Source organism: Lissotriton helveticus, chromosome 5_1 (assembly GCF_964261635.1).
Source record: "Lissotriton helveticus chromosome 5_1, aLisHel1.1, whole genome shotgun sequence".
NCBI classification, from domain to species: Eukaryota; Metazoa; Chordata; class Amphibia; order Caudata; family Salamandridae; genus Lissotriton; species Lissotriton helveticus.
In genome coordinates, this window is record NC_136065.1 from 1,603,072,524 (window position 1) to 1,603,087,400 (window position 14,877).

Below are 14,877 nucleotides of genomic sequence, written 5' to 3' on the forward strand. Positions count from 1 at the left end.
AGAAATGGTCATGCCCAAAATGTATTTTTTAGACTGTATTTCCTTAGCACAACACATTGTAGGAAAAATACTAGTTTCTAGTCCCCATCTGAACATTTATATTAACATACAATCATTCAAAAGCTAAACATATTGAACATTATAAAGTGCATACAAGCATGATAAAACAGAGGGAGGGAGAAATGAATAACTGGGCAGCAAACAATAACAAAAGTAATAAATACCATCAACAGTACTTTTTTTAATTCTGCGTTGGAACCTTTAAAACATATGTTAAATGGAATCTAAAATTTTGGCCGGGTCTATGGTATAACCACAGAAACCGCTATACGTGATGCTAAAATGTGGCCTCTGCCATTTAGAACCAAAAATTGTGCATAAATGCACCTTTTATAATTGATGAAGCCCTATAATATGCTTCGGATCATCAGTAAAGATTGCTTTCTGAAGAGCAGCATTTACAATTAATGATAAGCCTTCCAAAAAAAAACCTAAATGTTCCCTTTATATACTTGGCAGGTAATTTATCGAGCTGAAATCCAATAGAAGATGCAGCCTCACCATCCAAATAACATCAGGGGAAGGAATCAACTCAAAATATGAGTACTCAGCACGGGCAACAGGGTAGATCATTATACAACACTTTGGCCATAGTAAACAAGTCCCCATCAATTTTTGCACTTACTATGGGGCATATCAGCAAGGTGGCGTATAAAATGATCGCCGCTTTTGCGTCCGTTTTTGGACGAAAAACGGCGATAATTTTATCGCCTTATCAGCAAGCTCACGCTATCACGTAAATCCTTGCCTTAGCACCCCTTCCTGTAACGCCCACCTTTGCATCTCTAATGAGATGCAAAGTGGGCGGTCCGTCCCAAAATAACTGGAGAAATGTCGCTAACCGACATTTCTCCAAATTATCAAGGGAATGGCTACCCTGCTTAGCGATTAGAAAAGAAGCGCTAACCGCGCTTAACGCAGGTTTATTTATGCCTACCGCTGATCTGACTTAGTCATGTAATCCAATGGGAGGTGGATTACATGGCTAAGTCCACCCTGCCCTATCAGCAAGGTATCACCTGTCACAGTGCGATTATCGCTGGATTTCCAGCGATAATTGCACTGTTTTGTGGCTAACGCATGGATTTCTATCGCTTGGTAGATAAGCGTTGCTGATAGCACGCTATCTCCGCAATAGAATCCAGCATTAGCCTGCGATAACTATCCTCGTGCTAAGAGCGCTGAGCGATAATTATCGCAGGCCCTTGCTGATATGCCCCTTATTTTGTGATGAAAATAGGCTCTCAGGAACTTAGAAGAATCTTTGCAGTTCGGCAGAATTATAATCAGTTTATGAGGATGCCAGCTCATTAATTTTGAATTATTCATGAAAAGAGTTTCTCAATGAACTGATCTTATTATTTTTTATAAAAAAAAGAGTCTTATATAAGTGAAGAGCTTCTTTCTAAGTATATGATGAGACAATTAGCTGGGTCAGTTGTCAATCTAGTTTTTTTACATGAATCTTCTACTTTCTTAACCCGACATTTTAAATTCAGCCAAACAGCTGCGGAAGAAGAATTATACTTTGTTTTATTGTACCGTTTTTTCCTTCTCAAAGGTGGCAATGTTTCTAGTGTTCTCAGAATTGTACTGAAATGTATTTAGAAGCATAACAGGAAGGACTGCAATTTAAAGTGTATGGAGAGCTAATGCTGCGTCACTGCAATACAGATTTTGTTGGGGAGGGATTTAATATCTCTGTACATCATAAATGTAAATATAAGGCTGCACATTCATGGCATGATAATTAAGGATGTCCTAATCTGAAAGGTAATTATAATACAACAAGACAATTATGTATTAATAATTTCGGGATTAATTGGTGTCCATTTAAAATCTAGCACCAAAATGAACATCAAGATTTACTAATGAGACCTGTGTGCCTTTTGTTAAAACCAAGGGGGATATTCTCAAGAACGTTTGATAATTATTGCAAAACGGCGATAATTGTATCGCCTTATCAGCAAGCTCACGCTATGACGTAAATCCTTGCCTTAGCACCCCTTCCTGTAACGCCCACCTTTGCATCTCTAATGAGATGCAAAGTGGGCGTTCTGTCCCAAAATAACTGGAGAAATGTCGCTAACCGACATTTCTCCAAATTATCAAGGGAATGGCTACCCTGCTTAGCGATTAGAAAAGAAGCGCTAACCGCGCTTAACGCAGGTTTATTTACGCCTACCGCTGATCTGACTTAGCCATGTAATCCAATGGGAGGTGGATTACATGGCTAAGTCCACCCTGCCCTATCAGCAAGGTATCACCTGTCACAGTGCGATTATCGCTGGATTTCCAGCGATAATTGCACTGTTTTGTGGCTAACGCATGGATTTCTATCGCTTGGTAGATAAGCGTTGCTGATAGCATGCTATCTCCGCAATAGAATCCAGCATTAGACTGCGATAATTATCCTCGTGCTAAGAGCGCTGAGCGATAATTATCGCAGGCCCTTGCTGATATGCCCCTTATTTTGTGATGAAAATAGGCTCTCAGGAACTTAGAAAAATCTTTGGAGTTCGGCAGAATTTTAATCAGTTTATGAGGATGCCAGCTCATTAATTTTGAATTATTCATTAAAAGAGTTTCTCAATGAACTGATCTTATTATTTTTTATAAATAAAATAGTCTTATATAAGTGAAGAGCTTCTTCCTAAGTATATGATGAGACAATTAGCTGGGTCAGTTGTCAATCTAGTTTTTTTACATGAATCTTCTACTTTCTTAACCCGACATTTTAAATTCAGCCAAACAGCTGCGGAAGAAGAATTATACTTTCTTTTATTGTACCGTTTTTTTCTTCTCAAAGGTGGCAATGTTTCTAGTGTTCTCAGAATTGTACTGAAATGTATTTAGAAGCATAACAGGAAGGACTGCAATTTAAAGTGTATGGAGAGCTAATGCTCCGTCACTGCAATACAGATTTTGTTGGGGAGGGATTTAATATCTCTGTACATCATAAATGTAAATATAAGGCTGCATGCACATTCATGGCATAATAATTAAAGATGTCCTAATCTGAAAGGTAATTATAATACAACAAGACAATTATGTATTAATAATTTCGGGATTAATTGGTGTCCATTTAAAATCTAGCACCAAAATGAACATCAAGATTTACTAATGAGACCTGTGTGCCTTTTGTTAAAACCAAGGGGGATATTCTCAAGAACGTTTGATAATTATTGCAAAACGGCGATAATTTTATCGCCTTATCAGCAAGCTCACGCTATCACGTAAATCCTTGCCTTAGCACCCCTTCCTGTAACGCCCACCTTTGCATCTCTAATGAGATGCAAAGTGGGCGTTCCGTCCCAAAATAACTGGAGAAATGTCGCTAACCGACATTTCTCCAAATTATCAAGGGAATGGCTACCCTGCTTAGCCGTTAGAAAAGAAGCGCTAACCGCGCTTAACGCAGGTTTCTTTACGCCTACCGCTGATCTGACTTAGCCATGTAATCCAATGGGAGGTGGATTACATGGCTAAGTCCACCCTGCCCTATCAGCAAGGTATCACCTGTCACAGTGCGATTATCGCTGGATTTCCAGCGATAATTGCACTGTTTTGTGGCTAACGCATGGATTTCTATCGCTTGGTAGATAAGCGTTGCTGCTAGCATGCTATCTCCGCAATAGAATCCAGCATTAGCCTGCGATAATTATCCTCGTGCTAAGAGCGCTGAGCGACAATTATCGCAGGCCCTTGCTGATATGCCCCTTATTTTGTGATGAAAATAGGCTCTCAGGAACTTAGAAAAATCTTTGGAGTTTGGCAGAATTATAATCAGTTTATGAGGATGCCAGCTCATTAATTTTGAATTATTTAGAAAAAAGAGTTTCTCAATGAACTGATCTTATTATTTTTTATAAAAAAAAGAGTCTTATATAAGTGAAGAGCTTCTTTCTAAGTATATGATGAGACAATTAGCTGGGTCAGTTGTCAATCTAGTTTTTTTACATGAATCTTCTACTTTCTTAACCCGACATTTTAAATTCAGCCAAACAGCTGCGGAAGAAGAATTATACTTTGTTTTATTGTACCGTTTTTTTCTTCTCAAAGGTGGCAATGTTTCTAGTGTTCTCAGAATTGTACTGAAATGTATTTAGAAGCATAACAGGAAGGACTGCAATTTAAAGTGTATGGAGAGCTAATGCTGCGTCACTGCAATACAGATTTTGTTGGGGAGGGATTTAATATCTCTGTACATCATAAATGTAAATATAAGGCTGCACATTCATGGCATGATAATTAAGGATGTCCTAATCTGAAAGGTAATTATAATACAACAAGACAATTATGTATTAATAATTTCGGGATTAATTGGTGTCCATTTAAAATCTAGCACCAAAATGAACATCAAGATTTACTAATGAGACCTGTGTGCCTTTTGTTAAAACCAAGGGGGATATTCTCAAGAACGTTTGATAATTATTGCAAAACGGCGATAATTGTATCGCCTTATCAGCAAGCTCACGCTATGACATAAATCCTTGCCTTAGCACCCCTTCCTGTAACGCCCACCTTTGCATCTCTAATGAGATGCAAAGTGGGCGTTCTGTCCCAAAATAACTGGAGAAATGTCGCTAACCGACATTTCTCCAAATTATCAAGGGAATGGCTACCCTGCTTAGCGATTAGAAAAGAAGCGCTAACCGCGCTTAACGCAGGTTTATTTACGCCTACCGCTGATCTGACTTAGCCATGTAATCCAATGGGAGGTGGATTACATGGCTAAGTCCACCCTGCCCTATCAGCAAGGTATCACCTGTCACAGTGCGATTATCGCTGGATTTCCAGCGATAATTGCACTGTTTTGTGGCTAACGCATGGATTTCTATCGCTTGGTAGATAAGCGTTGCTGATAGCATGCTATCTCCGCAATAGAATCCAGCATTAGACTGCGATAATTATCCTCGTGCTAAGAGCGCTGAGCGATAATTATCGCAGGCCCTTGCTGATATGCCCCTTATTTTGTGATGAAAATAGGCTCTCAGGAACTTAAAAAAATCTTTGGAGTTCGGCAGAATTATAATCAGTTTATGAGGATGCCAGCTCATTAATTTTGAATTATTCATTAAAAGAGTTTCTCAATGAACTGATCTTATTATTTTTTATAAATAAAATAGTCTTATATAAGTGAAGAGCTTCTTCCTAAGTATATGATGAGACAATTAGCTGGGTCAGTTGTCAATCTAGTTTTTTTACATGAATCTTCTACTTTCTTAACCCGACATTTTAAATTCAGCCAAACAGCTGCGGAAGAAGAATTATACTTTCTTTTATTGTACCGTTTTTTTCTTCTCAAAGGTGGCAATGTTTCTAGTGTTCTCAGAATTGTACTGAAATGTATTTAGAAGCATAACAGGAAGGACTGCAATTTAAAGTGTATGGAGAGCTAATGCTCCGTCACTGCAATACAGATTTTGTTGGGGAGGGATTTAATATCTCTGTACATCATAAATGTAAATATAAGGCTGCATGCACATTCATGGCATAATAATTAAAGATGTCCTAATCTGAAAGGTAATTATAATACAACAAGACAATTATGTATTAATAATTTCGGGATTAATTGGTGTCCATTTAAAATCTAGCACCAAAATGAACATCAAGATTTACTAATGAGACCTGTGTGCCTTTTGTTAAAACCAAGGGGGATATTCTCAAGAACGTTTGATAATTATTGCAAAACGGCGATAATTTTATCGCCTTATCAGCAAGCTCACGCTATCACGTAAATCCTTGCCTTAGCACCCCTTCCTGTAACGCCCACCTTTGCATCTCTAATGAGATGCAAAGTGGGCGTTCCGTCCCAAAATAACTGGAGAAATGTCGCTAACCGACATTTCTCCAAATTATCAAGGGAATGGCTACCCTGCTTAGCAGTTAGAAAAGAAGCGCTAACCGCGCTTAACGCAGGTTTCTTTACGCCTACCGCTGATCTGACTTAGCCATGTAATCCAATGGGAGGTGGATTACATGGCTAAGTCCACCCTGCCCTATCAGCAAGGTATCACCTGTCACAGTGCGATTATCGCTGGATTTCCAGCGATAATTGCACTGTTTTGTGGCTAACGCATGGATTTCTATCGCTTGGTAGATAAGCGTTGCTGCTAGCATGCTATCTCCGCAATAGAATCCAGCATTAGCCTGCGATAATTATCCTCGTGCTAAGAGCGCTGAGCGACAATTATCGCAGGCCCTTGCTGATATGCCCCTTATTTTGTGATGAAAATAGGCTCTCAGGAACTTAGAAAAATCTTTGGAGTTTGGCAGAATTATAATCAGTTTATGAGGATGCCAGCTCATTAATTTTGAATTATTTAGAAAAAAGAGTTTCTCAATGAACTGATCTTATTATTTTTTATAAAAAAAAGAGTCTTATATAAGTGAAGAGCTTCTTTCTAAGTATATGATGAGACAATTAGCTGGGTCAGTTGTCAATCTAGTTTTTTTACATGAATCTTCTACTTTCTTAACCCGACATTTTAAATTCAGCCAAACAGCTGCGGAAGAAGAATTATACTTTGTTTTATTGTACCGTTTTTTTCTTCTCAAAGGTGGCAATGTTTCTAGTGTTCTCAGAATTGTACTGAAGTGTATTTAGAAGCATAACAGGAAGGACTGCAATTTAAAGTGTATGGAGAGCTAATGCTCCGTCAATGCAATACAGATTTCGTTGGGGAGGGATTTAATATCTCTGTACATCATAAATGTAAATATAAGGCTGCACATTCATGGCATAATAATTAAAGATGTCCTAATCTGAAAGGTAATTATAATACAACAAGACAATTATGTATTAATAATTTCGGGATTAATTGGTGTCCATTTAAAATCTAGCACCAAAATGAACATCAACATTTACTAATGAGACCTGTGTGTCTTTTGTTAAAACCAAGGGGGATATTCTCAAGAACGTTTGATAATTATTGCAAAACGGCGATAATTTTTTCGCCTCATCAGCAAGCTCACGCTATCACGTAAATCCTTGCCTTAGCACCCCTTCCTGTAACGCCCACCTTTGCATCTCTAATGAGATGCAAAGTGGGCGTTCCGTCCCAAAATAACTGGAGAAATGTCGCTAACCGACATTTCTCCAAATTATCAAGGGAATGGCTACCCTGCTTAGCGGTTAGAAAAGAAGCGCTAACCGCGCTTAACGCAGGTTTCTTTACGCCTACCGCTGATCTGACTTAGCCATGTAATCCAATGGGAGGTGGATTACATGGCTAAGTCCACCCTACCCTATCAGCAAGGTATCACCTGTCACAGTGCGATTATCGCTGGATTTCCAGCGATAATTGACTGTTTTGTGGCTAACGCATGGATTTCTATCGCTTGGTAGATAAGCGTTGCTGAGAGCATGCTATCTCCGCAATAGAATCCAGCATTAGCCTGCGATAATTATCCTCGTGCTAAGAGCGCTGAGCGATAATTATCGCAGGCCCTTGCTGATATGCCCCTTATTTTGTGATGAAAATAGGCTCTCTGGAACTTAGAAAAATCTTTGGAGTTCGGCAGAATTATAATCAGTTTATGAGGATGCCAGCTCATTAATTTTGAATTATTCATAAAAAGAGTTTCTCAATGAACTGATCTTATTATTTTTTATAAAAAAAAGAGTCTTATATAAGTGAAGAGCTTCTTTCTAAGTATATGATGAGACAATTAGCTGGGTCAGTTGTCAATCTAGTTTTTTTACATGAATCTTCTACTTTCTTAACCCGACATTTTAAATTCAGCCAAACAGCTGCGGAAGAAGAATTATACTTTGTTTTATTGTACCGTTTTTTTCTTCTCAAAGGTGGCAATGTTTCTAGTGTTCTCAGAATTGTACTGAAGTGTATTTAGAAGCATAACAGGAAGGACTGCAATTTAAAGTGTATGGAGAGCTAATGCTCCGTCACTGCAATACAGATTTTGTTGGGGAGGGATTTAATATCTCTGTACATCATAAATGTAAATATAAGGCTGCACATTCATGGCATAATAATTAAAGATGTCCTAATCTGAAAGGTAATTATAATACAACAAGACAATTATGTATTAATAATTTCGGGATTAATTGGTGTCCATTTAAAATCTAGCACCAAAATGAACATCAACATTTACTAATGAGACCTGTGTGTCTTTTGTTAAAACCAAGGGGGATATTCTCAAGAACGTTTGATAATTATTGCAAAACGGCGATAATTTTTTCGCCTCATCAGCAAGCTCACGCTATCACGTAAATCCTTGCCTTAGCACCCCTTCCTGTAACGCCCACCTTTGCATCTCTAATGAGATGCAAAGTGGGCGTTCCGTCCCAAAATAACTGGAGAAATGTCGCTAACCGACATTTCTCCAAATTATCAAGGGAATGGCTACCCTGCTTAGCGGTTAGAAATGAAGCGCTAACCGCGCTTAACGCAGGTTTCTTTACGCCTACCGCTGATCTGACTTAGCCATGTAATCCAATGGGAGGTGGATTACATGGCTAAGTCCACCCTACCCTATCAGCAAGGTATCACCTGTCACAGTGCGATTATCGCTGGATTTCCAGCGATAATTGACTGTTTTGTGGCTAACGCATGGATTTCTATCGCTTGGTAGATAAGCGTTGCTGAGAGCATGCTATCTCCGCAATAGAATCCAGCATTAGCCTGCGATAATTATCCTCGTGCTAAGAGCGCTGAGCGATAATTATCGCAGGCCCTTGCTGATATGCCCCTTATTTTGTGATAAAAATAGGCTCTCTGGAACTTAGAAAAATCTTTGGAGTTCGGCAGAATTATAATCAGTTTATGAGGATGCCAGCTCATTAATTTTGAATTATTCATAAAAAGAGTTTCTCAATGAACTGATCTTATTATTTTTTATAAAAAAAAGAGTCTTATATAAGTGAAGAGCTTCTTTCTAAGTATATGATGAGACAATTAGCTGGGTCAGTTGTCAATCTAGTTTTTTTACATGAATCTTCTACTTTCTTAACCCGACATTTTAAATTCAGCCAAACAGCTGCGGAAGAAGAATTATACTTTGTTTTATTGTACCGTTTTTTCCTTCTCAAAGGTGGCAATGTTTCTAGTGTTCTCAGAATTGTACTGAAATGTATTTAGAAGCATAACAGGAAGGACTGCAATTTAAAGTGTATGGAGAGCTAATGCTGCGTCACTGCAATACAGATTTTGGTGGGGAGGAATTTAATATCTCTGTACATCATAAATGTAAATATAAGGCTGCACATTCATGGCATAATAATTAAAGATGTCCTAATCTGAAAGGTAATTATAATACAAGACAATTATGTATTAATAATTTCGGGATTAATTGGTGTCCATTTAAAATCTAGCACCAAAATGAACATCAACATTTACTAATGAGACCTGTGTGCCTTTTGTTAAAACCAAGGGGGATATTCTCAAGAACGTTTGATAATTATTGCAAAATTAGCTTAACTCAACTCTTCACATCGCAGTCTATCACTGGAAAAAAACGCTGTCTTAACGTTGTATTCTCAACACGGCGGCACCATGCTATTCTCTCACGCTAACACGTCAAATTACTGTGTTAAAATTAACGCGTCGCTGAAAAAACACAAAACAGGAACGCGAAAATAGTAGATGAGGCCAATCACGATACAAAAATCAGCGATAACCAGAGACAGGCCTGCAATTCCCACGCGTCATGCTGGCAAATGCACCATAGAAGCAGATTAAAAAAAAAGGGACAAAAAAATAAACTGCGTAGCACCTTGGATACACCCGGACCAAGTGCAGAGGTCAATGCAAACCCCACAAGCCCAACAGACCACCAACAAGGAACCTCTGGGTTGGGGAAGGCCAAGGAGAAGAGGAAGAGGAAGACGGGGGCAGTCCGCAGGAAAACCGGATATTCGTCCCGAAGGTGATAGAACAGTGACAACAACTGTTCGTCACCTCCACTGTGTCATTGGAAACATGCCAGTTCATCGTGAACAACGTGAATGCAGTTGGAGTGTCGAGGAGGTCAATGCAGGAGGTCAAGAGGCAGTGGCATGAAGTGAAACGCCAAACCAAGCAAAAAACCTGCTGCCAACTAGAAGACAGCAACGGTGACTGGAGGTGGGAGTCCTGTGCCACAGGAGGAGCTGGAGCAAATGGTGGCCACAGTCATCAGTGTGGAGATTGTGCAAGGAGTTGAGAGTCCGGACACAGCTCTATATGACCTGACATAACATGAACAGGGTGAGTAACAACCAGGGACAGGGGGAATGGGGGGAGATGGGCACAATGGCACACATGCACAATCATGTGTAGCACACTGCACACACACAATGACCCTGGATCATGTCCCTGATCAAGGTGGCACACTGTAGCACACATACAAACACTAAGTAGGCCCCCATCCACCATATGCCCAAAAGGGTCCCACCCCACACATCACCAATCTCACAACCAACAGATGCACACGGGCGAAACACAGCAAAGATGGTTATTTGTGAGCCACACTGACAATGCAAGTGACACTACATGATGATCAGCATGGATGCAGTACAATCACCATGACATTGTGCACATCACAACACTGAGGATGCTGAGTGTTGACCACATCCGCAAAGGAGTAGGTCACACTCTGACATATCCACATGCCTAACCAACTCCTGACGTCAACAATACATCTGCAGACAAACAATGCACAAGAGTACAAAAACCGTCCAAGAGCACAAAAGACCCAAGTCGCCAACATCTCAGCACCGTAAAAGCACACAAGTCAAAGGCACACTGCCTCAAAGGGATAAGGGGCAATAACATCACAGCTGCAGTGGCAACTCTCCCACAATGCAGCACACACACATAGCAATAACAGCACATGCACATAGACGACAATGTGGTACAAAGTACAACACTTACTTGCAGAACAGAGGACACAACTGGGTTTGCTTGTGCGTAGAAACTGGCCAATCACATCTGACATAGCAGGAAAGTGTGAGATGAAAATGTACGTGTACAACCTCACATCCATGATGTAGTTCAAATGTCCACTGTCCTGCATCAAATAGTCCGCTCCTCCCAAACAGTCACAATGTACATTGTCATGCAGTCTGTATGCACACCTGAACAATGCATCAACACAATGTCAAAATGCATCTCCCCTTCACATTGCAGGGAGACAAACAACACCTCCAGCAGAGCAGACCAGACAACTTATCAGTGATGCTGAAGAGGACCTCCACACCTTCAACACCGATGCCCTACAACAGTTCATGGACATCTTAGACAATCCACCTCCAGGGAATGGGCAGCCCAGCTGCATCGAGGAGACACCACTCCCTGCACAGACAACACAGCTGGAAGCATCTACCACCACGTCTGGCTCCCAGCACCCCAATAAAGCACACATTGCATTCCAAGGCCATGTGTCACACTGCCAGAAAGAGGTGGCCGAACAGGTGCGGGTGGGGTTCGACTTCATGGAAACCAAACTAGATCACCTACATGGGTGTCTAAGTCCCATCAGGGACCACTTATACTACCCAATGGAGACCCACACTGCGACAGAGACACGTACATTTGCACATTTCCAGTACTGAACCACGCCAGAGCCCCAGGATAATAATTCAGACCCCCATGCTGGACTTGCGTACTCCGGCCCAGTCCACTCCTCTTACGTATTGAGTGGGGAAGACATAGCTACATGTCCATGGTCTTACCCGTTGCCTGCAGTGGCATGGTTGCATCCGCTCTATACAGCACAATATAATGTTGTAGGGCCCGATGCCCTCATGCATACATTATGACCATACAGACACACTAGAATAGTTTGTGGAACTGGCTCCGGGCACGTGCACCAGACACCTTTATTGCCAGGGTCACATGTACAGTGACGCCTATGCTGGATGTGTGTGGGGTGAGTGTATGCCAGCCCTCATGGAGTGGTTGGTGCTGGCAACAACTTGAACAGTGATCACAATTAAAGCGGAAACAGAAAATACCAGTATACCAGAAACAACTGTGAAGCATCATGGTGGTAGCCGGAGCAAGTACAGAGGTCACCCAATATGCAATCAGAAGAGTGCGTGAGTTGCAGTGCACTAAGGTTGGGGCACCAGAGCTGAGCGTGCTCATGTGAATAAATTGTTTAGGATTATGTCCCTTTGGGATATTCCTGCTGCAACTACACCTGCATCATCTTCCTCATCCTCGTCCCTGGTCTTCCACACTACCTGAGGTGACATTGCTGCGTGAGCAGTCCACAGCACAAAACTCAATCAGAAATGGTCCATGAGTTGTGGAGCACTGAGTTAGTGACACTTCAAGAGCTGAGCAGGGTATCAAGCCGATGATGGCATCCACGACAGGTGTGACCAACTCTGATAGTCTAGCAGTAAGCCTCTTCCGACTCTGGCAGTTGGTTGGAGGTGGTCCTGGCGGTGGTGGCATGTCCATCCTGCAGAGATGCGATGCCTGGGTAGGTCAGGACTTGATTTGACATGTGAGCCCTGGTGGACGGAAGTTGAGGCCAGAGGCAGCAGCAGCGCAGGGCCACAGAAACATGGCGTTGAGGACCCCCAGTCCATCGACCTATAGGCCATCCAGTATTCAATCTGACAGGGTCCACGACTTGAGCTGCACAGAGTTAGTGGCCCCGGATGCACTGCAGCCAGCACAGGCACACCGCCACAGGATGGTGACTTACGGTGCACTTAGGTAGGGCCACGCGAGCTGAGCGGGTCCTCGTCGATGTCGAAGGTGAATGTCGCAGAGGGTTGCGGGGGACAGTGGAAAGTGTCCACCAGGGCATGAAGCAGAGGGCAGAAGTCGGCAGAAACAGGCAAATGGAGGAGTGGAATGCTACAGCCTCGTTTTTACCACCAAGTCAGTATCACCTACATGATGATGAAGACAAACCCTTGTCCATAGACTCAGACGCCACCAAAGTTCAACCAGAGAGTGTCCATGAATGTCAAGGCACAGACTTAGTGGCACCGGAGCTGAAAGGGGATGCAGTCTGCGATGAGCCTTGTACAATGATTTAAACTCTGCTATAAATATGCAAGGCTGAGTTCCAAATGTGTGACCTACTCAACCGCAGTGTAGACCAGAGGCAGCGGTCAGCAGGGGCCCACAGCCATGTGTCGTTGGCTCGCGATGCACAGAGTTAGTGACATCAGAGCAGTTGTTGGTAGTATTCGATCACCTCCGTAACGATGATGGTTTTTTACTTCAGACTGAACCACGGTTTCCTCTTACTCCTCTCCTTGTGTGCAATGATAAGAACTCTGTCATTGAGAAATCAAGGCTTAGTTCCAAATGTGTGACCTACTGGACCGCAGTGTGGGCCGAAGGCAGTGGTGGAGTACGTCAATGAGAAAGGAGTACTGCGGGCCTGTGCCGCAGGTGCCGTGATAGTCGGGGGAGGCTGCCATGGTCATGGGCCTCAGGCTTGGAGCTTGCACCGGCATGTGGTGGGCCATCTTTGACACATACCGGTGTCAGCAGGTGAGCAGTGAGGCCTAGGTGCACAGGGGAGGGTAAGTTGGGTTCGGGGACCAGCGGCCCAGGGTACAGCAGGCACACAGGATCGCAGGTAACACCGCTCACGGCAACCACCTCATGGCTGAGTGAAAGGCGCCTCCCTGGCAGACATGTTGGACATTCCAGAAGAGAACCACGCCCAGAGCTACGTGCTTTTTATTCACACCCCTACGCTGGCATGGGGTACCCTGGTCCAGCCTACCCTGCTCATGCTTACAGTGGGGGATCGTAACAAGCTACATTTCCGCAATCTTCCCCACTGGCTGGAGTGACATGGTTGTGTCCACTGTGCACTACAATCCAAACATCAACAGTGTATGTAGACATGGATATGTCTGTGGTCTGCATACTGCAGTCTGGCCAGCACATCCATGCCACACTTGGCATTGTATACAATCCCATTCATCGGTCATTTGCCTCCTTCACACATGCCTGGTTCCCACCTCTCCAAACATTCTGCTATTGTGTGGCTGAGGTGCCATGCCATTGTTGGCTCATGTACATGGCTAGCCCAGGTTATGACAGTAAGTTGTGCTGTCGTGTTTGTTGGGTGGGCATGTTGTTTGGCATATTGTATGTGAGTTTGCAACGTGTGCATTACCAGAGATTTGTGGAGTTGGGGTGTGTGATGTGTTCATTTGGTACTTACCAAAGAACAGAACATTTCCGTAGGTGCCATCTTGGAAGTGCCGGTTGAGGATGGACTGTCGGAAGATGTAGGAATCATGCACACGGTTAACCAAATTTGGTCCAGCACACAAAGATCTCTTTCAAGTCATTCAATAGTAACTATAAATATTATGCATAATAGTAAAACATTTTATGGCAGAATCAGCAACGTTGTTTGAAGTTCATTCTTTATTTAATCTTCATAAAAACACTGTAGCCATAGCCAACGCGTTTCGTCCTCCACGGACTTCTTCAGGGCTACAAATAACACATATACATACAATCAATTATTATACAAAAAATATACATTATTTACAGTTAAAACCGGTTTCTATTACATCCATTACTAGACACCTTATACAATTTTATATACAGCAGCCTCGTAATTAAACTAGTCACAGAGCGAGTGGCCATTATTAAATCGTTCTACTGATTCTGCATTCATTCCAAATTGCCCAACCATATCTCATTACACTAGGTCAAAAGTCTAAGACAATACACACTGGGGCCTTCATTAAATTCAGTTTTTTATGCAGTTTATGGGTGGGTTTCTTAACATTATTCTAATTAAACTACTATTTACTTGAGGAAAAGTTAGCTTACCAAACAACAGAACTCTTCTTCTAGCTTTCTCATACATCAAAGT

General features: G+C 42.0%; 1 protein-coding gene across 2 annotated transcripts in view; it reads left to right on the top strand.

The window, feature by feature from the left end:
* Positions 1-14,877, top strand: part of LOC144753731 (cytosolic phospholipase A2 gamma-like) — a 928,534-nt gene that overhangs the window by 411,378 nt on the left and 502,279 nt on the right. The gene's annotated exons all lie outside the window — the stretch shown is intronic.